The 23423-nt window shown below is 48.5% G+C and overlaps 1 long non-coding RNA gene across 1 annotated transcript in view; it reads left to right on the forward strand.

The window, feature by feature from the left end:
- Nucleotides 1-23423, forward strand: part of LOC106992937 (uncharacterized) — a 166175-nt gene that overhangs the window by 6205 nt on the left and 136547 nt on the right. Inside the window, exons 2-3 of the long non-coding RNA XR_001439074.3 lie at nucleotides 6613-6705; nucleotides 7231-7365. This is a non-coding gene — a long non-coding RNA (uncharacterized LOC106992937). The remainder of the gene's footprint in view (nucleotides 1-6612; nucleotides 6706-7230; nucleotides 7366-23423) is intronic.

Here is a 23423-nt window from a genome sequence, read left to right on the forward strand (position 1 = left end):
TAGGACTTGAACATGTCTTTTGAGGGGATACCCACTATAGAGATGAAAGCACTTAATTCCCACAGCTTTTGGGGAAACTGGCTTGTGGCATGTGTGAGCCGAACCTCACATCTCATCTCCCCACAAGAAGCTTTGAATCTGGAAAGCTTAATTTGGATCCTAGCTCCATCATACGTGCCACCTTGGATAAACTGCTTAAACCAGAATATCTTCAAATGTTATTATACTCCTCCACACAAAATCAAAGAGCTTTGTAACAGTTTATTTTCATTTCTTCTCTTCTATCCTTTGGGCTATTGTTTTCTTTCTTTTTCTTTTTCCTCCCTTTTTTCTTTGGAGACAGAGTCTCACTAGGTTGTCCAGGCTGGAGTGCAGTGGCCATTCACCAGCATGGTCATACTGCATCACAACCTTGAGCTCCTGGGCTCAGGCAATCCTCCCACCTCAGCCTCCTGATGGGCTATTATGATTATTCATTTTCCTTCTACATATGTTATAAACCTCATAAGACATTGTTATTATTTTTTGCTTTAAACAGTTTCAAGTTTAGAAATACTTTGGCTATTTGTTTTTTAGCCTTCCCTCATTTTGGGGGGGATCCAATTATGTTAGACCACTTGATACTATCCCACAGATCACTGAAGTGGTGTTCATCTTATTATTTTATTTTTATTTTCATTTTAAAAATCTATTTTTATTTTGACTGGGCGCAGTGGCTCGCACCTGTAATCCTAGCACTTTGGGATGCTGAGACAGGTGGATCACCTGAGGTCAGGAGTTCGAGACCAGCCTAGCCAACATGGCGAAACCCCATCTCTACTAAAAATACAAAAATTAGCCAAGTGTGGTGGCACGCACCTGTGACCCCAGCTACATAGGAGGCTGAGGTGGGAGAATCACTTGAACCCTGGACGTTGAGGTTGCAGTGAGCCAAGATAGCATCATTGCACTCCAGCCTGGGTGACAAGAGTGAAACTCCGTCTCCATAAATAAATAAATACATGTAAAATAAAATAAAATAGAAATGGCCCGTTCAAAATTCATGAGAAAAACATGGAGAGGGGAGGTGGCTCCTGGAGGGAGTGGTGTGGGACCAATAGCTAAAGGAATCTAGTTTTGGTGAGTTATCTGCACCATCAAGGTGAAGTGTCATGAGCCCCTTGCTCCGCAAAGCTCGTGGAAATAGAGAACCATGAATCAGAACGAGAGACAAGCTTCATGAAGAATCATGGGTTCTTTTTTTTTTTTTTTCTTTGCTTTTCTTTTTTGTGAGACAGTCTCACTGTCACGCAGGCTGGAGTGCGGTGGTGCGATTTTGGCTTACTGCAATCTTTGCCTCTCAGGCTCACCTGCCTCAGCTTCCTATAGGCAGGTGCAAGCCACCATGCATGGCTGATTTTCATTTTTTGTAGAGACAAGGTCTTGAGAGGTCTCACTATGTTGCCCAGGCTGGTCTTGGACTCCTGGGCTCAAGTGGTCCTCCTGCCTTGGCCTCCCAAAAGTGCTAGGATTACAGGCATGAGCTGCCCTGCCCAGCCTGGGATCATGGGTTCTTTAACTGTACCCTCTTCAGAGCTTAGCCCAGTATGGGATATAAAGAAGCTTCTCAGGATAGATTGACTACTATTTGCAAAGGTAATCAGAAGTGAGTCTGTGTTTGGAACAGATACCAGAGAATGCAGTCTCCGCGATGAGATCATCTGGGCCCTGTGAAAGAAACTGTTTGGCAGAGGTGGTTGCTTTTCAAAGCTGGCTGGGTGTGTTTCGGTCCTGTGTTAGCTGTTTAGAGTCAAGGCTGGCCTCAGTGAGAAGCGAAGAGCCAGCGAGTGGGTGGTCTAGCCTCCTGCACTCAAATATGTCTCCCCCAAAAGCTGAGAGTCCCTTTGGAATTCAGTTTCTTTCCGTTATTTCTGCCTGTTCAAATGTGAACACCTTGTCCTGAATGGTGAATGAATTGTTTTCTTCCCCTTAGGGCTTCTAGTTGAAAACCACACCCTACCAGATGAAATGCAGAAGTGATATTTGTGGAAAGTGGTCTGGGTGGAAACCCTCCTCTAAATCCCTTCTGAGATCTCAAAGGACACTGGTTCTCAGAAGAGCCTAGAAGACAGAGACAGGGGCAAGGAGGGGTCCCACAGCTGCCCAACACCAGCCAGCACATAATTTGGGCCAAGATTTGGTTAATTGTGGGTTGGGACAAAGTGAAAGAAAACATGGCTCACAAAGGAAGTCCAATGGCACCCATAAGACACATGTACGCTGGGCTCAGTTACAGACATGGGGAGGGGCAAGTTTGGAAGCCGCAACTGTCACGATCAGGGAGAGCTGGGACCACAGCTAGGAGACAGGACCTCTAGTCAGAGCCGCTGGTGTTTCAGGGATGGAAGACTCAGATGCTACAGGCTTGACCTGCGTTCAAGGTATGATTGATGGCAGGTATGCTGAGAAGTTTATTTGCCTCCTGGAATGTTTTCCCTATCTGCTCACAGATGCCTGACATTCCTTTTAACAGGGAACAAGCCTTGCATTACAGAGCAAAAGAGCAAGCTTAAAACGGCCGTCGGAGGAGAATTTCATATCTGAGAAAGACAGCAAGAGGGGGAGAATGGTTGTGTGTGTGTGTGTGTGTGTGTGTGTGTATGTTTGTCTAGGATGGTATAATTTTGCTCAAGGCCATCGAAATAAGAAAATTTGGAGGCTGGGCACAGTGGCTCACACCTATAATCCCAGTCCTTTGGGAGGCTGAGGCAGGTGGATCATTTGAGGTCAGGAGTTCGAGACCAGCCTGGCCAACATGGTGCAACCCCGTCTCTACTCAAAATACAAAAAAATTAGCCAGGCGTGGTGGCACACATCTGTAGTACCAGCTACTCGGGAGATTGAGGCAGGAGAATCACTTGAACCTGGCAGGTGGAGGTTACAGTGAGCCAAGACTGAGCTATTACACTCCAGACTGGGTGACAGAGCTAGAATCCATCTCAAAAAAAAAACAAAAAAGAGAAAGAAAATTTGGAGTCCTGTTGGTGGGGTGGGAGGAGGGAGAGCACAGGAAGAATAGCTAATGAATGCTGGGCTTAGTACCTAGGTAATGGGTTGACCTGTGCAGCAAACCACCATGGCACACATTTACCTATGTAACAAACCTGCACATCCTGCACATGTACCCTCAAACTTAAAATAAATGTTGATTTTGGCCGGGCGCGGTGGCTCACGCCTGTAATCCCAGCTCTCAGGGAGGCAGAGGCGGGAGGATAGCTTGAGCCCAGGAGTTCGAGACCTGCCTGGGTAATATAGTGAGACCCCGTTCTCCACAAAAAGGAAAAAAAAAAAAAAAGACAAAAATAAATGTTGATTTAAAAAGTAAAAAGAGGGGCCGGGCGCGGTGGCTCAAGCCTGTAATCCCAGCACTTTGGGAGGCCGAGACGGGCGGATCATGAGGTCGGGAGATCGAGACCATCCTGGCTAACACAGTGAAACCCAGTCTCTACTAAAAAATACAAAAAACTAGCCGGGCGAGGTGGCGGGCGCCTGTAGTCCCAGCTACTCGGGAGGCTGAGGCAGGAGAATGGCGTGAACCCGGGAGGCGGAGCTTGTAGTGAGCCGAGATCCGGCCACTGCACTCCAGCCTGGGTGACAGAGCAAGACTCCGTCTCAAAAAAAAAAAAAAAAAAAAGTAAAAAGAAAATTTGCTTTCTCCCCCACATAACAGCAGTAGCAGCAGCATTTCAGAATGGCTTTATTTTTTCCCAGCTTTAAGAAGCAGAGGAAAGCAAGGCCTTTCTTCCAGGCAAGAATATGAAAAAAAGGGGGGGGGGTTGTTGCTTTAAGGGGAGTTGCGCTTATTTTTTTTTTGTCTTTTTTTTTTTTTTTTTTTTTCCTTTTTGTGGAGAACGGGGTCTCGCTATATTACCCAGGCAGGTCTCGAACTCCTGGGCTCAAGCTATCCTCCCGCCTCTGCCTCCCTGAGAGCTGGGATTACAGGCGTGAGCCACCGCGCCCGGCCTCATATTCTTGATTTAAATTCTTTCATAGATCTCAAATTCTCGCTCTGAAATGCAGTACTTCCCTCTGCTGGCCATAGGGTTGTATAGCTCATCAAAAACAAGGATGTCTCCCAATTCCTCTCCCTTATCCAAGACTAAGGAATTGACTCTGGACATGAGGTAGGAGATAAATCAAATATAGGATGATTTTCCAACCCTCACGCCCCCTCAGAAAACATCCTTGAGTGTCTTTTGGCTCTGAATTTAAACAGGTTTATCTAGCTTCTCCAGCCTGTGCTTAGCCAATCAGGTCACATTGGCATGAATGTGCAAAGAACAATGGCTTGGAGCCCCACCCACCCAATTGCAGGACCTTGGCCCCCTTCCAAAACCTCCCTTGGAGATTCTGGAATACTTTCAGGGGGCTGAGGCTCATGATTTGGGGTTTGGGACCTCACAGAGAATCCACCATGTTCTTCTTGCTGGCTTCTGTCCCTACACCATCTCTTGGTTAAAAAGCCCCTCAAGGGCTCAAGCCGGGTGCGGTGGCTCACACCTGTAATCCCAGCACTTTGGGAGGCCGAGGTGGGCGGATCACCTGAGGTCAGGAGTTTGAGACCTCCCTGACCAACATAGTGAAACTCCGTCTCTCCTAAAAATGCAAAAATTAGCTGGGCATGGTGGCACACACCTGTAATCCCACCTACTTGAGAGGCTGAGGCAGGGGAATCGCTTGAACCTGGGAGGCAGAGGTTGCAGTGAGCCGAGATAGCACCACTGCACTCCAGCCTGGGTGACAGAGCAAGACTCCATCTCAAAAACAGCAACAAAAGCCCTTGAAAGAAATTTCCTGCTGCTCTGTTGTTCTGCCTGAGCCGGAGTCTGCTAATTCTCAAATCTGCCTCAGTTGCAGTCCTGTTAGTGGCGGTTTCTGTGCAGACGTAGGAAAAGGGGCCCCACAAGATAGTTGGAATTTATTCCAATATATTTGCATGACCAAATAACAAGTTACATGCTCTCCATTGCATGGTGGTGCGTTTGGTTAAAAAGCTACCATATCCTAGCAGGGTGGTGGTGATGCGTACCTATAGTCCCAGCTACTCAGGAGGCTGAGGGAGGAGGATTGCTTGAGCCCAGGAGTTTGAAATCAGTCTGGACAACATAGTAAGACCCCGTCTTTTTTTTTTTTTTTAAAAAGGTACCGTGCTTAGGGGGCTTTTTGTGAAACTGACTTTCCACAAATTGATTCTGAAATCAGAGTGAAAACTCTACTAGTATTTTCTATTTCTTTAAGATGTTTTATTTTATTTATTTATTTATTTATTTGAGACAGAGTCTCCCTCTGTTGCCAGGCTGGAGCACAGTGGTGTGATCTCAGCTCACTGCAACCTCCGACTCCCTTGTTCAAGCGATTCTCCTGCCTCAGCCTCCCAAGTAGCTGGGATTACAGGCACACGCCACCATGCTCAGCTGATTTTTGTATTTTTAGTAGAGACAGGATTTCACCGTGTTGGCCAGGATGTTCTTGATCTCCTGACCTCGTGATCCGCCCACCTCGGCCTCCCAAAGTGCTGGGATTACAGGCGTGAGCCATGGCCCCTGGCCAAGATGTTTTATTCAAATTCTACTTTGATTTTATTTGAGGCCTTCAAAACCTTCCGTAATGAAGTGTGGATACATCCTTTAGGATGAGAAATAGAGCCTAAAGGAGATGTTCTCAACATGACTCTCCAGTAATCAGTGGTAGTAAGTACTAGGGTCAAACCTCACCTTGGGGAGAAAAAGGGTATTTATAGGTTTATGGGCCTTTCTCAAAGGCACACTGAAAAATACAAAACATGGGTCTCAATGTAGAGGCTGAGAAGTGGGAGCATATCCAGTTTTTTTTTTTTTTTTTTTTTTTTTGAGACGGAGTCTCGCTCTGTAGCCCAGGCTGGAGTGCAGTGGCCGGATCTCAGCTCACTGCAAGCTCCGCTTCCCGGGTTCACGCCATTCTCCGGCCTCAGCCTCCCGAGTAGCTGGGACTACAGGCGCTGCCACCTCGCCCGGCTAGTTTTTGTATTTCTTAGTAGAGACGGGGTTTCACCGTGTTAGCCAGGATGGTCTCGATCTCCTGACCTCGTGATCCGCCCGTCTCGGCCTCCCAAAGTGCTGGGATTACAGGCTTGAGCCACCACGCCCGGCCGCATATCCAGTTTTTAAAAGCAAATAAAATACAAGTTATTACTTGTGACACAAGCAAGCCGGAACTCCAAGACCCAGAGGTGCTTCTTGGCATCTGGAAGAAGCTGATGTGGTGGCAGTGCTCTGAGTCGGGGGATGCTCAAGGATTACTCTGTAGGCCTTCAGTGATGTGTTTAGTGCTGCAGTGGGAAACTTCACCTCTCTTTTAACACCGGTCTAAGGCCTCAGCTCTGCTCTGATAGGAGCTACTGGAAGCAAGTGACTTTGCAGAGGACCTAAACTGTAAGAAGTTCACATTGAAAGTTGTAGCCAAGGTCGGTTTCGTGGGTGTGCATCCGGCACAGACAGGGCCTCATGCTCAGAAATGCTCTGTTCAAAAGGGTCCTGCACTGGGGGGCTAGTGCTCCATGACTACTGTCTTAGAATTCTTTTCTGCTTTTTTGAGGTGGGGGGTCTCGCTATGCTTCCCAGGCTGGACTCAAATTCCTGGGCCCAAGTGATTCTCCCTCCTCAGCTTCCTGAGTAGCTGGGACTACAGGTGTGTGCCACTGCACCCAACTTGTCTTCAAATTCTTAATAATTTTATCTTTGCATTTGCATTTTGCAAGTGAAGTCCAATGGGACAATACAGCATGCACTGAGGGCTTGGAGTCTTGGCCCATGCATGGTCTGCCTCTCCCTGTTTCCCTGGAACAGTTCTCAGCTGCCTGTTCCCCGCTCCCTGGTTCCCCAGGCCCCACCTGACTTCACCTTCCTTGCTGAACTCTGCTTGCTGTAGGGGCCTAGCTGTGGGCACAGGGAGAAGTGAGGTTGAGCTGGTGTGCCCTATGGCATTTTGGGGAGCAGCAGGCTGGCAGCCATCCTTTTCCTGGGCTGGCAGCGCCATGGTGCCTTTGATGGTCAGCAGCAGGACCAGGTCTCTCAGCCATCCCCTGGCCAGGTGCTGAGACTGCTTTGGAATGGAGATTTAATCCCTTGGGGTCTCCCAGCAGCCATGGGTTGGGGCAGCAGGTCCATGGGAAGGGAAGATTGATGGCCTCACCTCATCCTTGCCCCTGGGCAGAGACGGCATGTCAGTCTGGTGGTCTAGCCAGAGGAGGACTCCTGGAGCTGGTGAACTGTGCATGGATATGCAGTCATGGGCAGCCCACCTCCTACTCCTCACCCCCTAGTGCCTGCGAGGGTCTGCACTCACCCTGTAAGTATCTCTGTGCCCAAGGAAGCATAGCATCAAATAGCAAATAAGAAACACCAAGAAAGGGCAAGAGAAAGACCACAGAAGAAAGGAAAAGTTTGTATTTTAGTGCCTCTAATGACACTTTCCCCCCTACCCATCTTTTCTTTTCTTTTTTTCCTTTTCTTTCTTCTTTCTTCTTTTTCTTCTTCTTTTTTCTTTTTCTTCTTCTTTTTTTTTTTTTTTTTTCAGGGTCTTGCTTTATTGCCCAGGCTGGAGTACAGTGGCGCAATCACAGCTCACTGCAGCCTCAACCTCTTGGGCCCAAGCAATCTTCCCACCTTGGTCTCCTAAAGTGCTGGGATAACAGGCATGAGCCGCCACACCTGGCTGAGGCCTCACATTTTCATTTTGTGCTGAGACTTGTAAATTAGGTAGATAGCCCTGGCTGTAGCAGAGGGTATAGATTCTTTTTCTGGCTCTGTTTTTGTGACATCTCAACTTACTGGGCTCTTATTAAAGGTGATTTAGGTGACTTATCATCTTTTCATGAGTACAGATGAAGAACTCTTCTAGGGCAGGGGTCTCCGTCCCCTGGGCCACAGACCAGTACTGGCCTCAGGAACCAGGCCGCACAGCAGGAGGTGAGTGGCAGGCAAGCAAGTCAAGCTTCATCTGTATTTACAGCCACTCCCTATCGCTGGCATTATTGCCTGAGCTTGGCCTCCTGTCAGATCAGTGGCGACCTTGATTGTCATAGGAGCATGAACCCTCTAGTGAATGGCGCATGGGAGAGATCTAGGTTGCATGCTTCTCAGGAGAATCTAATGCCTGATGACCCGTCACTGTCTCCCATTACTCCCAGATGGGATCGTCTAGTTGCAAGAAAACAAGTTCAGGACTCTCACTGATTTTACCTTATGGTGAGTTGTATAATTATTTCATTATATATTACAACGTAATAATAATAGAAATAAAGTGCACAATAAATGTAATGCACTCGAATCATCCCTAAACTATCCCCTGCCACCCTAGTCTGTGGAAAAATGGTCTTTCATGAAACTGGTCCCTGTTGCCAAAAAGGTTGGGACTGCTGCTCTAGAAGGTATGGGATTGGGAGGCAGGGGTCACACAGATAGCCACCGACAACTTGAGAATAGTGAGCATGTGCCTGTAAAAACAGATCAATAGGTGTTTGTGGAAGGTATTGATGAATACATGAATGAATGGATGAAACCATAAACTAAGAAAAATGGTATGGCATGCATGAATGTGTGATGGGCCCAAAATCTGATCCTCCTAGGGATATTTGCCTTAGAAAAGGAGGCAAAGGCTAAGCTGAAAAAATCTGTGGCACGTGAGAGCCCTAGGGGGCTCTGGGTATGGGTGGGAGGAATCTGAAGTCTCTCTGTAGAGACTACTCTTGGGCCATCCAATCTTCTCTGCTCACTACAGCGAAGCCTTTTTCTGCCCACTACAGCTTCCCACATGCTGCTTAATGTTGATATCTAGAAGAGGTTCTAGCCTGGCATGGTGGCTCCTGTAATCCCAGCACTCTGGGAGTTCAAAGTGGGAGGATTGCTTGAGCCCAGGAGTTCAAGAACAGTCTAGGCAACCTAGTGAGACCACATCTCTACAAAAAATTTAAAAATTAGCTCAATGTGGTGGTGTGTGTCCATAGTCCCAGCTACTCAGGAGGCTGAGATAGGAGGATCACTTGAGCCCACAGGCTACAGTGAACCATGATCGTGCCACTACACTCCAGCCTGGGTGACAGAGCAAGACCTTGTCGCTCAAAAAAACAAAAAGAGAAAATAGAAGAGGTTCTTACTGTACAATAGGACTATTTATTTATTTATTTATTTATTTTTTGAGTCAGAGTCTTGCTCTGTCACCCAGGCTGGAGTGCAATGGCAGGATCTCGGCTCACTGCAACCTCTGCCTGCTGGGTTCAAGTGATTCTTCTGCCTCAGCCTCCCGAGTAGCTGGGATTACAGGCATGGGCCAGCATGCCCGGCTAATTTTTGTATTTTTAGTAGATGGGATTTCACCATATTGGCCAGGCTGGTCTTGAACTCCTGATCTCAAGTGATCCACCTGCCTCGGCCTCCCAAAGTGCTAGGATTACAGGCATAAGCCACCTCACCCAGCCACAATAAGAGCTTTTTAATGAGAAGAAGACAGAAGTCTTGATAGAGAACTTCTCTTCCTGAGAGGAAGTACCAGCAGGTTATGAACCTTAGTTGATTTGTTTTTTAAAAATCTCAAGCTGTAATAATTCCCAATTGCTCAGTGCACAGTGAATGAGGCTGATATTTAAACAGAATGCCGCATGGCACCCACTGTGTCCACACTTCCTCCCTGCCTGTCCTATGCCTCTCCAGGTGAGGTCCACCTTCTCCTTGAAGCCCTCTCTGGCTGCTGCAGTCCCTGAGCTTTCCTTCCTGCACTCGTACAGCATGAGGAAGGCTCCATCTTTTTCTAGATGCGCTATTGTTTTAGCATTGCCGTGTGCACTTTAGAGCCTCATTGCCTCTTTGAGGCCAAGGACGGCCCTGTCCCTTCTCTCTAGTTGCTCTGAGTGCCAAGCACAGCCCTGAACATCAAATACTTTGATTCTTTTCTGGCTACTCAACCCTCCTGGCTGTTCCTTCATCACCCTGGACCTGCCCCCATCCCAGGGTCTTTGCACTTGCTCTCCCTCTGCCTGGAAAGCCCTTCTCCCTGCAATCTGCAGGGCTTGATTACACTTCTCTTTGAGGCCTTTGCTCAAATGTTACCTCATCAATGCACCCTTCTCTGACCATCCTATTGAATATTCCAAATCTTTTTTTTTTTTTTTTTTGAGACAGAGTCTCACTCTGCTGCCCAGGCTGGAGTGTAATGGTTCAATCTTGGCTCACTGCAGCCTCCACCTCCCAGGTTCAAGTGATCCTCCCACCTCAGCTTCCCAAGTAGCTGAATCTACAGACATGTGCCACCATACCCAGCCTTTTTTTTTTTTTTTTTTTTTTTTTTTAAGACAGAGTCTTGCTCTTGTCACCCAGGCTGGGGTGCAGTGGCACAATCTTGGCTCACTGCAACCTCTACCTCCTGGGTTCAAGTGATTCTCATACCTCCTCCTCCTGAGTAGCTGGGATTACAGATGCCCGCCACCACACCTGGCTAATTTTTTTATTTTTAGTAGAGGCAGAGTTTTGCCATGTTGGCCAGGCTAGTCTCAAACTCCTGACCTCAGGTGATCCACCTGCCTCGGCCTCCCAAAGTGCTGGGATTACAGGTGTGAGCAGGCCAGGGACTATTGTGCCATGGATATTGTTGGTAGCCTATCCATCTTCCATGTCCACATCTGCAGGGGAAGGGGACCCTACCCTCAGCTCCTGGGGTGGTCCCTGGTTGGCACAGCCAGTTGGCACAGTCCATTCTCCTGAACACAGTCACAGCCTTCAGAGGGGCATCTGGGACTTGAGCTGTCCAATCAGGGAGATTCTTGGGACTCTTACCTGTAATGTTGCTGTAGACTTGTTTCCTGTTCTTCCTGGAGACATTGTTGGCCTGACTGAGCCATCTGGCCACCAGAGTGAGGATGTGGACAACATAAAGCAGAGGGCAGAACTGAGGGAACCCCAGATAAGAGGAGACAGACCTGGACTAAGGCAACTCTGAAAGGCAAGACTTTCTGGATATTTTTAAGGCACTTGGAGACTAAAGTAATAGAGAGTCTAACAAAAAAATTTAAGATGTCCATTATTTATATTGTTCAAAGTATAAAGAAATATGGAAACTCCTTTGCTTACAAACTTCCAGCTTCCAATTAAGCAGAGGCCCCAAAGCTATAGCCCAAAGCAGAAGTATGTTGCCTTTAACAGGGGGCACCTGTCGCCGACTCCCAGGAGTGTGGAGTTGGGAACACTATAGTTGGCATTTTCAGCTTGTTCTAGAAGTCCAGGACAATGTATCTTGTCTTCTTTTTTTTTTTTTTTTTTTTGAGACGGAGTCTCGCTCTGTCGCCCAGGCTGGAGTGCAGTGGCCGCATCTCAGCTCACTGCAAGCTCCGCCTCCCAGGTCTATGCCATTCTCCTGCCTCAGCCTCCCGAGTAGCTGGGACTACAGGCACCCGCCACCTCACCCGGCTAGTTTTTTGTATTTTTTAGTAGAGACGGGGTTTCACCATGTTTAGCCAGGCTGGTCTCGATCTCCTGACCTTGTGATCCGCCCGTCTCGGCCTCCCAAAGTGCTGGGATTACAGGCTTGAGCCACCGCGCCCGGCCTGTATCTTGTCTTCTTAACCTGAATGGGATTCTCCCCAATCCAGGGAACGAGCTGTGAGCCTTTTTTTTTTTTTTTTTTTTTTTTTTGAGACAGGGTCTCACTCTGTCACCCATGCTGGAGTGCAGTGGTACAATCACAATCACGGCTCACTGCAGCCTTGACCTTCTGGGCTCAAGCAATCCTCCTGCCTCAGCCTCCCAAGTAGCTGGGACTATAGGCACGTGCCAACAAGCCCAGCTAATTCTTGTGCTTTTGTAGAGATGGGATTTCACCTTGTTGCTCAGTCTGGTCTCAGACTTCTGGACTCAAGTGATCTGCCTGCCTCAGCCTCCAGAAGTGCAGGGATTACAAGTGTGAGCCACCGTGCCTGAGTTCTCTCTTATTGGAATGAAAGTTTTCAGGGGATGCACATTTCAGCTCCCTGCACCCCTGTAATGACGAGACGGACCAATGCTGTAATGTCCTCTTCGCAAATGGCCGAGAGCACACAGATCTGACACGCGTGGAAGGTATTGTGAGGCTGTGTTCTGAAAAGGAATAGTAAACTAGGAAAAGTTTCTCTTCAGACAAACAAACAAAAACCTGGCCTCTGCCAAGCAGGTGCTTCTCCCAGGTTCTTGGCTTCCCAGTTTACTTCCTGGCTTATCTGTAGCAAATGGTCGCTGAGAACCTGGAAGCAATTCCTCATTTGCAAGTCAATGGCAGATTTTTTTTTTCCCCTTTTTGAGACAGTCTCGCTTTGTCGCTCAGGCTAGAGTGTATGGTGTGATCTCAGCTCACTGCAACCTCAGCCTCCTGGGTTCAAGTGATTGATTCTCCTGCCTCTCCTCCCAAGTAGCTGGGACTATAGGCATGTGCCACCATGCCCAGCTAATTTTTGTATTTTTAGTAGAGATCAGATTTTGCCATGTTGGCCAGGCTGGTCTCGAATTCCTGACCTCAATGATCCCCCCCTCCTCGGCCTCCCAAAATGCTGGGATTACAGGCATGAGCCACCATGCCTGGCCATAATGGGAGATTTTTAGGTGAAAAGAAAAGCACAGTTAATGGCCAGGTGCAGTGGCTCACGCTATAATCCTAGCACTTTAGGATGCCAAGGTGGGCAGATTGCTTAGGTCAGGAGTTCGAGACCAGCCTGGCTAATACGGTGAAACCCCATCTCTACTAAAAATACAAAATTAGCCAGGCATGGTGGCGCATGCCTGTAATCCCAGCTACTCGGGATGCTGAGGCAGGAGAATCACTTGAACCTGGGAAGCGGAGCTTGCAGTAAGCTGAGATCGCGCCATTACACTCTAGCCTAGGCAACAAAAGCAAAACTCCATCCCCAAATGAAAAAAAAAAAGGCCAGATGCAGTGGCTCACATCTGTAATCCCAGCACTTTGGGAGGACGAGGCGGGTGGATCACTTGAGGTCAGGAGTTTAAGACCAGCCTAGCCAACATGGTGAAACCCGGTCTCTACTAAAAATACAAAAATTGGCTGGGTGTGGTGGTGGACACCTGTAATTGCAGCTACTTGGGAGGCTGAGGCAGGAGAATAGCTTGAACCTAGGAGGCGGAGGTTGCAGTAAGCCGAGATCGCACCATTGCACTCCAGCCTGGGTGACAAGAGCGAAACTCTGTCAAAAAAAAAAAAAAAAAAAGAAAGAAAGAAAGAAAGAAAGAAAAGAAAGAAAGAAAGAAAAGCACAGTTAAAACTCCTTGTTTTGTGAAGCAGATCTGGACAGGTCTTATAGATGGGGAAGGAGAAGCAGAGGGCAAGATGGTTAACATTTGGCATAAGCAGCTGTGACCTGGTGAGCTGGGACGGGGAGGAAAAATAATACAGTAATCACAGCTAGCATTCTTTTTGTTTGTTTGAAACGGAGTCTCGCACTGTTGCCTGGGATTGGAGTGCAAAGGTGTGATCTCGGCCCACTGCAGCATCTGCCTCCCAGGTTCATGCGATTAGCTGAGCAGCTGAGTAGCTGGGAATACGGGCGCACGCCACCACACCCGGCTCATTTTTTGTATTTTTTGTATTTTTTTTTTTTTATGAGACGGAGTCTTGCTCTGTTGCCCAGTCTGGAGTGCACTGGCGTGATCTTTGGCTCACTGCAACCTCCGCCTCCTGGATTCAAGCAATTCTCTTGCCTCAGCCTCCTGAGTAGCTGGGATTACAGGCATGCACCACCATGCCTGGCTAATTTTTGTATTTTAGTGGAGACGGGATATTTCACCATGTTGGTCAGGCTGGTCTCAAACTTTTGACCTCGTGATCCGCCTGCCTCGGCCTCCCAAAGTGCTGAGATTACAGGCATGAGCCACTACACCCGGCCAATTTTTTGTGTTTTTAGTAGAGACAGGGTTTCACTACGTTGGCCAGACTGGTCTCGAACTCCTGTCCTCGTGATCCACCCACCTTGGCTTCCCAAAGTGCTGGGAGATTACAGGCGTGAGGCACTGCGCCCGGCCAATAATCACAGCTAGCATTCTTTAGCGCCCATATGTGCCACACACTGTTCCACTTGAAAGTGCCTTTGCAAAAATTATAACTGAAGAAATTATGACAGTGAAAGAGATCAGACCAAACCAACTCCATCTTGCTTCTAACTTTTAAGCTGTCCTTGTACGTTCCTGGGCGTAGGCTGAGCTAACTTTGGGAAGGAATTCAGTTCATGGTTTGACTCCGAAACAAAATTGATAACAGCCCTTTTCGAAGACCCGCTTCTTGTCTGGGGACCAGTCTGCCTTTGCAGGGCTAACAGATTAGCTACAAGATTAGTGTAGCTAATGCAGCCTCTGGTAATGCAGCCTCTGGCTCCAAGAGTCTGAACCTCCCCAAATTGCTCCTGGGGATAACATCACTATTGTAAAACCTAAGATGAGTGCTGGAGATATTTTGCAGACCCTGCACTTGATGGATCAGCTGGATCAGCTGACATCACCTGGAATGGTTATCTGGCTCAACCAGTTCTGCCATCCCACCCAGAAACAGAAGACAGTAAGAAAAATTCACTTTGACCCCATGTGATTCCATCTCCAACCTGATCCATCAGCACTCCCCACTTCCCGAGCCCCTACCTGCCAAATTATCTTTAAAAACTCTGATCTCCAGATGCTCTGGGAGACTGATTTGAGTAATAATAAAACTCCAGTCTCCCTCTCCCGCACAGTCCGCTCTGTGTGAATTACTCTTTGTCCATTGCAGTTCCCCTGTCTTGATAAATTGGCTCTGTCTAGGCAGCAGGCAAGGTGAACCCACTGGGCAGTTACATACTTACATTTATTTATTTGTTTGTTTGTTTGTTGAGACAAAGTCTGTCATCCAGGTTGGAATGCAGTGATGTGATCTCTGCTCACTGCAGCCTCGACTTCCCGGTCTCAAGCCATCCTCCCATCTCCGCCTCCCAAGTAGCTGGGACTACAGGTGCACGACACCATGCCTGGTTAATTTTCGTATTTTTTGTAGAGATGGGGCTTCACCATATTGCCCAGGCTGGTCTCAAACTCCTGGACTCAAGCGATCCCCCTGCCTCAGCCTCCCAAAGTGCTAGGATTACAGGCATGAGCCACTGTGCCCAGCCCTTGCCTTACATTTAATCTTCACTATTAATACACAGGTTATAAATGAGAGCATTAAAGTATGGAGAGCAGAAGCAACTTGTCCAAGGTCATACGCAACTAGAAAGGAGTGTAACTGATGTTTAAACCCTAACAGTCTGGTTCCAGAATCTGTGCTTTTAAAGTCAAGAAAAGCACATCTGGGCCTTGACCTTTGGAACCACCCCTAGCACACAGGCTGTAGCTAGCAGAGGGGCAGCAAAGGAAGACAGCAAGAGGTGGCCCCTGGTCGTAGCTCTTTGTGGTTTGCCCAGGCTTTCTAAAAGAAGCTTCACTGACTCAAAAGGGTTTGAGGCTTTACAGACTGGTAAGCTCTCCCCAAACTGGGTAGTTGTACTTTTATTTTGTTAAGTAAAAAACATTTTTAAAAATCTGCTAACATCACTATCATTTCATAAAGCAAATGTAATTTCAATGCAAATAAACCCCAGGAAAGACACCATCTCAGAGTACAGGCCAGGCCTTTAGGTTGAATAAATCTACCTTTGTAAACACCTCCTTTCATTGTCCTTATTTTCCTCATCTCACCATGGGCCGGTGGAAACTTCCTCATGGGTAGCACCTGTTTAAGGACTGCCATCCAGAAACCACCGTGATGCCTCATACGATCCCCATAAACCCTCTGCAAGGTAGACAGGGAAAGTCTTCTTTACCCAGTCTACTAATGAAGAAACCGAGGCTCAGAGAAGTCTTGTTTAAGAACATACAGCCTTAAAAATGGCAGCGCCAGGTTACAAACCCACGTTTTCAGACTCCAGGGGTCCAGTGCTCTTTCCTTCTATACCTCAAAGCATTCACAGAACGCACTCACTGACCACCAGCTTGGTTGCTGTGTGAGGACCTAAATGTTCAGAAAGAGAATAAGTGTTTCCAAGTGCCATTTCCATTGACAGCGCTCAGAACGGAGTAGTGCAGCTGGCTGAAAGGCAGCCTCTGGATTCAGGGCAAGATGGGAAGCCCCTCGGGGGCAAGGTAGGAGCACATTTCCTCTTTCATTCCCAGGCTCAGCCCACACAGAGATGAGCACACAGGGCTGGCAAGAAATCCTTGCAGCTTAGAAGTGTGAGTGTGGGGTTTTTTTTTTTTTTTTTTTTAATTAAGAAAAATTTTTGGCCGGACGTGGTGGCTCACGCCTATAATCCCAGCACTTTGGGATGCTCAGGCGGGCGGATCACAAGGTCAGGAGATTGAGACCATCCTGGCTAACACAATGAAACCCTGTCTCTACTAAAAATAAAAAAATAAAAAAATAAAAAAAAGCCAGGTGTGGTGGCGTGTACCTATAGTCCCAGCTACTTGGGAGGCTGAGGCAGGAGAATGTCGTGAACCTGGGAGGCAGAGATTGCAGTGAGCCGAGATCGCACCACTGCACTCCAGCCTGGATGACAGAGTGAGACTCCGTCTCAGAAAAAAAAAAAAAAAAAAAAAGAAAAATCTTTTTAGACACAGGGTCTTGCCATGTAGCCCAGGCTGGTCTCAAACTCCTGGGGTCAAGCTATCCTCTCGCTTCGTCCTCCCAGAGTGCTGGGATTACAGACGAGAGCCACTGGGCCTGGCTGGAGTATGTGTTCTTTTGTTTGTTTTTGAGATGAAGTGTTGCGCTGTCTCCCAGGCTGGAGTGCAGTGGCACGATCTCAGTTCACTGCAACCTCCACCTCCCGGATTCAAGCTATTCTCCTGCCTCAGCCTCCCGAGCTGCTGGCATTACAGGCATGCGCCACCATGCTCAGCTAATTTTCATTATTTTAAATAGAGACGAGGTTTCACCATGTTGGCCAGGCTGGTCTCGAACTCCTGCCCTCAGGTGATATGCCAGCCTCAGCCTCCCAAAGTGCTGGGATTACAGGTGTGAGCCACTGAGCTTGTCCCAGAGTATGGTTTTAAATGCTAGTTTTTATTTAACAGAATTTTACTGTGGTAAGAAGGGAGGAAGAAAAAAATATCCCAGACACAATTTGAGAGGATGTTTCCAGGAGTTGGGAGAAAAGGATGAAATCCAGAAAAGACTTGATGGAGGTACCCTGGGCAGTGAGGGGAGGAGGGAGGCAGCAAGAGGGGCCTTATCCCTGGAGGAGGACAGCTGGCAGGGAGGCAGGAGCACTGTCTGTGGTGTCCCACTGTCTTAGGATCAAGACCACACCCCCGATATTGCCCCCCAGTGCTCAGGCCTTGCCCTGCCTACTGCCCTCGTGTCACCTGCACTACTCTTGTTCTGGGTTTCTGGGCTCCAGACACATTTCCTCAAAGATATCCCCATGGGACCCCACCTCGGGGCCTTTTTTTGCCAGGGTCTTGCTCTGTTGTCTAGGCTGGAGTGCAGTGGCACAATCACAGCTCACTGCAGCCTCTACCTCCTGGGCTCAGACAATCCTCCCATCTCAGCCTTCTGAGTGGCTGAGACTACAGGTGCACACCACTATACCCAGCTAATTTTTTTTTTTTTTTTTTTTTTTTAATTTTTGTAGAGACAGGGTTTCACCATGCTGCCCAGGCTGGTCTCAAACTCCTGGGCTCAAGCCATCCTCCTGCCTTGGCCTCCCAAAGTGCTGGGATTACAGGTGTGAGCCACCGTGTCTGGCCCACCTCCGAGCTTTTGAGCATGGCATTCCCGCTCCTGGGTTTCCACCAGTACTTACTAATGCCTGTTCATCTTTGGGTGACTTCCCTGACTCCTGTGTGCCAGCTGGAGGCGTAGACAGCCCAGAGCCACATTAGCCTACTTCCAGAAGCAGGGGGCATTTCAATGTTCACAGTGTGCACAGGCCCCAGGGGCAGCGGCTTGGCCAGGAAGTGCTCATGAAGCCCACGGTAGCACCAAGGAGCACCCCTTATCTTGTCCTGGGTGGAGTCAGCACCCTGAGCCTTCCCTTCAGATCCTTGTTATAGTCTGCAATTATGTATTTGAGTGAGTTTCGTTAATGTCCTTCTCCCAACTAAACAGTTAGCTTCCTTTTTGTTGGCCATGGTATCTGCAGCCTAGCACGGACCCACAGGCCTGGACGGTGCCCACTAAGTGTCTGTGGAATGGCTTCCTTACTTGTTTTGCCAAGGGGTGCCAGAATGTGCCACTGGCATTTGCTTTTCATTCACACTATTCTTGTGGCTAGAGTGGAGTGGGTTGGAGGTCATGGCCATCTCTAGAGAGCTGTTCCAAGACTACTTGAGATTGTGTTTTCTTTTTTTTTTTTTTTTTTTTTTGAGACGGAGTCTGGCTCTGTCGCCCAGGCTGGAGTGCAGTGGCCAGATCTCAGCTCACTGCAAGCTCCGCTTCCCGGGTTCACGCCATTCTCCTGCCTCAGCCTCCCGAGTAGTTGGGACTACAGGCGCCCGCCACCGCGCCCGGCTAGTTTTCTGTATTTTTTAGTAGAGACGGGGTTTCACCGTGTTAGCCAGGATGGTCTCGATCTCCTGACCTCGTGATCCGCCCGTCTCAGCCTCCCAAAGTGCTGGGATTACAGGCTTGAGCCACCGCGCCCGGCCGATTGTGTTTTCTTTCCAGTCCAAGATTCAGAATCCACTGGCCTTGAGGTCGCCCTGTCCTGGGGACAGTGGGACCTGTCACCTGCTGGCCAAGGTAGGGCTCCAACTTTTGTGAAAAGTACATGCAGCAAGTCTGACCCTTAAACAACTCTTCAGACATGTGGAATGCAGGGTGGGGTGGGAGCTGCTGGCACACCTGTCATTCCCTGTTTAGCCACTGAAGGGCAGTGCTGCTCCACAGGAAAGAGCCAAGCAGACGTGCGCCATCACTGTGGCTTCTAGGTCCGAGTAAGGATATTAGCTAGCCCCTACCAACTACCAGTGGTGTGCTAGTCACTTTGAATATAGTACTTGTGCAATCATGCAAGAGAAAGTTGATGACCCATAGTGTAGTGTAGTGTAATATAGTGTAGTGTAGTGTAGTGTAGTGTAGTGTAGTGCAGTGCAGTGTAGTGCAGTGTAGTGTGGTTTTTGAGACAGGGTCTCACTGTTGTCCAGGCTGGAATATAGTGACCAGGGCTCACTGCAGCCTTGACCTCTGGGGCTCAAGTAATCCTCCTGCCTTAGCCTCCCAAATAACTGGGACTACAGGTGCACACCACTACACCTGGCTAATTTTTGTATTTTTTTTGTAGAGATGGGGGTCTCCCTGTGTTGCTCAGGCTGGTCTCGAGCCCCAGGGCTCAAGTGATTCTCCTGCCTCAGCCTCCCAAAGTACTGGGATTACAGGTATGAGCCACCACACCCAGCTGACCCTTATTTTAAAGATGAAGTAAAGAAGATCTGAGAGATTAAATGATATTTTCAATGTCTCATGACAGTGAATGGCTAAACCAGAAATCAACCTCAGGTCTGCCTAAATCCCAAACCCTGTCAATGCCTTCCCCTGCTCTCCCTCTGTCACGATGGCCAATCTTTTCTAGCATGTTGTCCTAGCAGCCACCTGCCAGGGTAGTGCTCACAGCACAACCTTGTCTCACTCAGCTGGCTCAATTTAGCCAACTTTTGATTACCAAAATTAATACGGGGTCACTAACTTGGGTCTAAAATTTTATTTTATTTTATTTTTTATTTTTTTTGAGATGGAGTCTCGCTCTGTCGCCCAGGCTGGAGTGCAATGGCCGGATCTCAGCTCACTGCAAGCTCCGCCTCCCGGGTTTACGCCATTCTCCTGCCTCAGTCTCCCGAGTAGCTGGGACTACAGGCGCCTGCCACCTCGCCCGGCTAGTTTTTTGTATTTTTTAGTAGAGACGGGTTTCACCGTGTTAGCCAGGATGGTCTCGATCTTCTGACCTCGTGATCCGCCCGTCTTGGCCTCCCAAAGTGCTGGGATTACAGGCTTGAGCCACCGCGCCCGGCCGGGTCTAAAATTTTAAAATGGGTTATTAAAATGCTTGCTTTGGCCAGGCGCAGTGGCTCATGCCTGTAATCCCAGCACTTTGAGAGGCTGAGCAAGTGGATCACTTGAGGTCAAGAGTTCAAAACCAGCCAGCCAACATGGTGAAACCCCATTTATACTAAAAATACAAAAATTAGCCAGGTGTGGTGGCACTCACCTGTAGTCTCAGCTGCTCGGGAGGTTGAGGCCGGAGAATCGCTTGAACCCGGGAGGCAGAGGTTGCAGTGAATCGAGATTGTACCACTGTACTCCAGCATGGGTGACAGATTGAGACACTGTCTCGAAAAATAAAATAAAATAAATAAAATAAAATGCTTGTTTTGATTCCAGAGACTGTTATTCGGTATGCATGGGATAGGGGGAGGAGGGAAAACTGATCTGTCCTTCCGCAGTCCTCTCCCTAATCTCATTCTGCAATCTTTCCCACCCCTTCCCCACCCAGCCCTCACATAGCTGCCGGGCAGCTTTCCAACAGACTTGATCACATGGCTCTCTCACTACTGTACTGGGCCCCCTGTAGCTTCTGGAAGAAAGTCCCACTCTTTAGCAAGCAGCCCAGGTGCTTCCTAAGCTGCCAGCTACCTTGCCACCAGACTTCTTCCCCACTGGCTCACGAGGGTGCACTCTGAGCCCCAGCCGCCTGAGCCAGAGCATTCAGTACCTAAAGCTGTAATCTCTCCACTGCAGTGAGAATGAAGATACTGGCCACCCAGGTGGTTGTAAGGCTAAAACCACCACCTTTAAAGATCTCTTGGCATAGTGCTGGCCACAGTGGGGCTCATCACCATGTTTCTCACCTTCCCTTCCTCAGCCCTTGGAAATGTGCAAGTATAGTACAACCTACAGAGGCAAATCCATGTGGTATAGCGCTCTGCACAGTGCAATCCCTGTGGGAACATTTCCATACACAGGGAAATGTCAGCTGGGGCATTATTTTGCTCAGGCTGACACTGAGGAAGACATTTCCTGGATTTTTTTCCTGTGTCCATGGTGAGGTCCAAAGTGACTCAAATACCACCCAAATCCGTGGATGCTAAACACCTTGAGGGCAGAGACAGAGTTATGAACCTCTGGGTCTTCCCATAGGTCCAACCCAGCACTGGGTCTTCAGTGGTGCCTTTAAGAATGTCAGTTGGTCAATTTGTTATTGACTGGGCATGTGACAAGTCGCAGGAGTGCACAGGTCATTTCAGGGGATCATCATCTGAAACAGAAACAGCATTGTTTTAAAGAGCCTGTAGGAGCCCAGAAGAAATACAGGACTTTCTTTTTTTTTTTTTGAGACGGAGTCTCGCTGTGTCTCCCAGGCTGGAGTGCAGTGGCGTGATCTGGGCTCACTGCAAGCTCCGCCTCCCGGGTTCACGCCATTCTCCCGCCTCAGCCTCCCAAGTAGCTGGGACTACAGGCGCCCACCACCACGCCCAGCTAGTTTTTTGTATGTTTAGTAGAGACGGGGTTTCACCATGTTAGCCAGGATAGTCTCGATCTCCTGACCTCGTGATCCACGCGCCTCGGCCTCCCAAAGTGCTGGGATTACAGGCTTGAGCCACCGCGCCCGGCCATACAGGACTTTCTTATTCCTTTTGCAGAAGCTGGCTGTTTAAAGTCACAGGGCATTAGATCAAGAATGCCATGAGGCTGACCAGTGAGGGGCTTGACTTTGAGGGCTCTGGGCTGGTTGGGCTGGCCATGCTCACATGTGGAAAGCAGTAGGACCCATCCCCTGGTTTTGAGCATTTGAAGTAGCCTTGGCTTACTCTCTGCTCTGACTTCTCACTTTAGTCTTCCTATTCTGAAGTTCAAAGAGCTGCAAATAGTCCTTAGACAAAGCCTGTGGGGTGTCTCCCCAGGTTCCAGGAACTCTTCAAATCAGATAGACCAGGAATATGAAACTCAGCCTCTTCTGTGAAGGGGCCCACTGAATCCCATAATAAGTGGGAATTCTACCCTCACCCCAGACTCTCCTGACTCCAGCCCAATCTCAGTCTTAACCTCAGGGTCTCAGCTTTCCTCCGCCCACTGCCACATCAAACTTACCTGTTCTGGGTTTGCATGTCAGGTACATTTTCTGATTAATACACATTTGCCTATCTGTGACTAAGGTATTCCTCGGGTATTGATGGGTCTGCCTGTGTGTGTTCTCAAATCTAAAATGGTCAACTACCCTTTGAACATTGTAAGCATGTTATAGACACATTATTTTTGCCTTTAGTTATCTCAGTAACATTATATTCCATGTTATATGGCATTTAAACTATCCGGGTGGTCTTGTATATAATACTTTACCTCCTTCAGAACCACAGGAAAAACTAATTGCTGTTATTTCCATGAGAGACGGGGACTCTCAAGGGACTTGCCCTAGGTCACTTTACAAAGTAGTGATGGGGCTGGGCCTGGTGGCTAATGCCTGTAATCCTAGCACTTTGGGAGGCTGAGGCAGGCGGATCATTTGAAATCAGGAGTTCGAGACCAGACCGACCAGCATGGGGAAACTCCATCTCTACTAAAAATACAAAAATTAGCTTGGCGTGGTGACGCACACCTGTAATCCCAGCTACTCAGGAGGCTGAGGCATGAGAATCACCTGAACCTAGGAGGCAGCGGTTGCAGCGAGCTGAGATTGTACCACTGCACTCCAGCCTGGGCGATAGAGTGAGACTCTGTCTCAAAAAAAAATAAAAAAATAAAAAAAAAAGAGCAAAGCCTCTAGCTCTTGTGTCAGCAGCCTCACCAGCCAAGTCTCTGTGTTCTGTAGTAGCCCCCACAGGGCTACAAGCAAATATATTGCTGTTGCAGTCAGTAAGGATGATGCAACTGAGGAAGACTGGCGGGCAGGTGGGTGTGGCCAGGGATGGCCAGGGATAGCCAGCCAGGCAGGGAACTCCTGAGTGGAGGCTGCTGAAAGATAGATACTTCTGGGCCCCAGAAACAGCTCTCGGCTTCCAAATACCCTCTCAGCTCCTTGAAAACCTCTAAATAGCTGGGCGCAGTGGCTCATGCCTGTAATCCCAGCACTTTGGGAGGCCGAGGCAGGCGGATCACTTGAGACTAGGAGTTCAAGACCAGCCTGGCAAACATGGTGAAGCCCCATCTGTACTAGAAATACAAAAACTAGCTGGGCATGGTGGCACGCACCAGTAGTCCCAGCTACTCGGGAGTCTGAGGCAGGAGAATCACTTGAACCCGGGAGGCGGAAGTTGCAGTGAGCCGAGATTGTGCCACTACACTCCAGCCTGGGTGTCAGAGTGAGACTCCGTCTCAAACAAAAAAAAAGAAACAAAACACAAGCCTCTAAATAGGGAATAAATCCTTACGGTTCAAGTTGA

Source organism: Macaca mulatta, chromosome 13 (genome assembly GCF_049350105.2).
Source record: "Macaca mulatta isolate MMU2019108-1 chromosome 13, T2T-MMU8v2.0, whole genome shotgun sequence".
NCBI classification, from domain to species: domain Eukaryota; kingdom Metazoa; phylum Chordata; class Mammalia; order Primates; family Cercopithecidae; genus Macaca; species Macaca mulatta.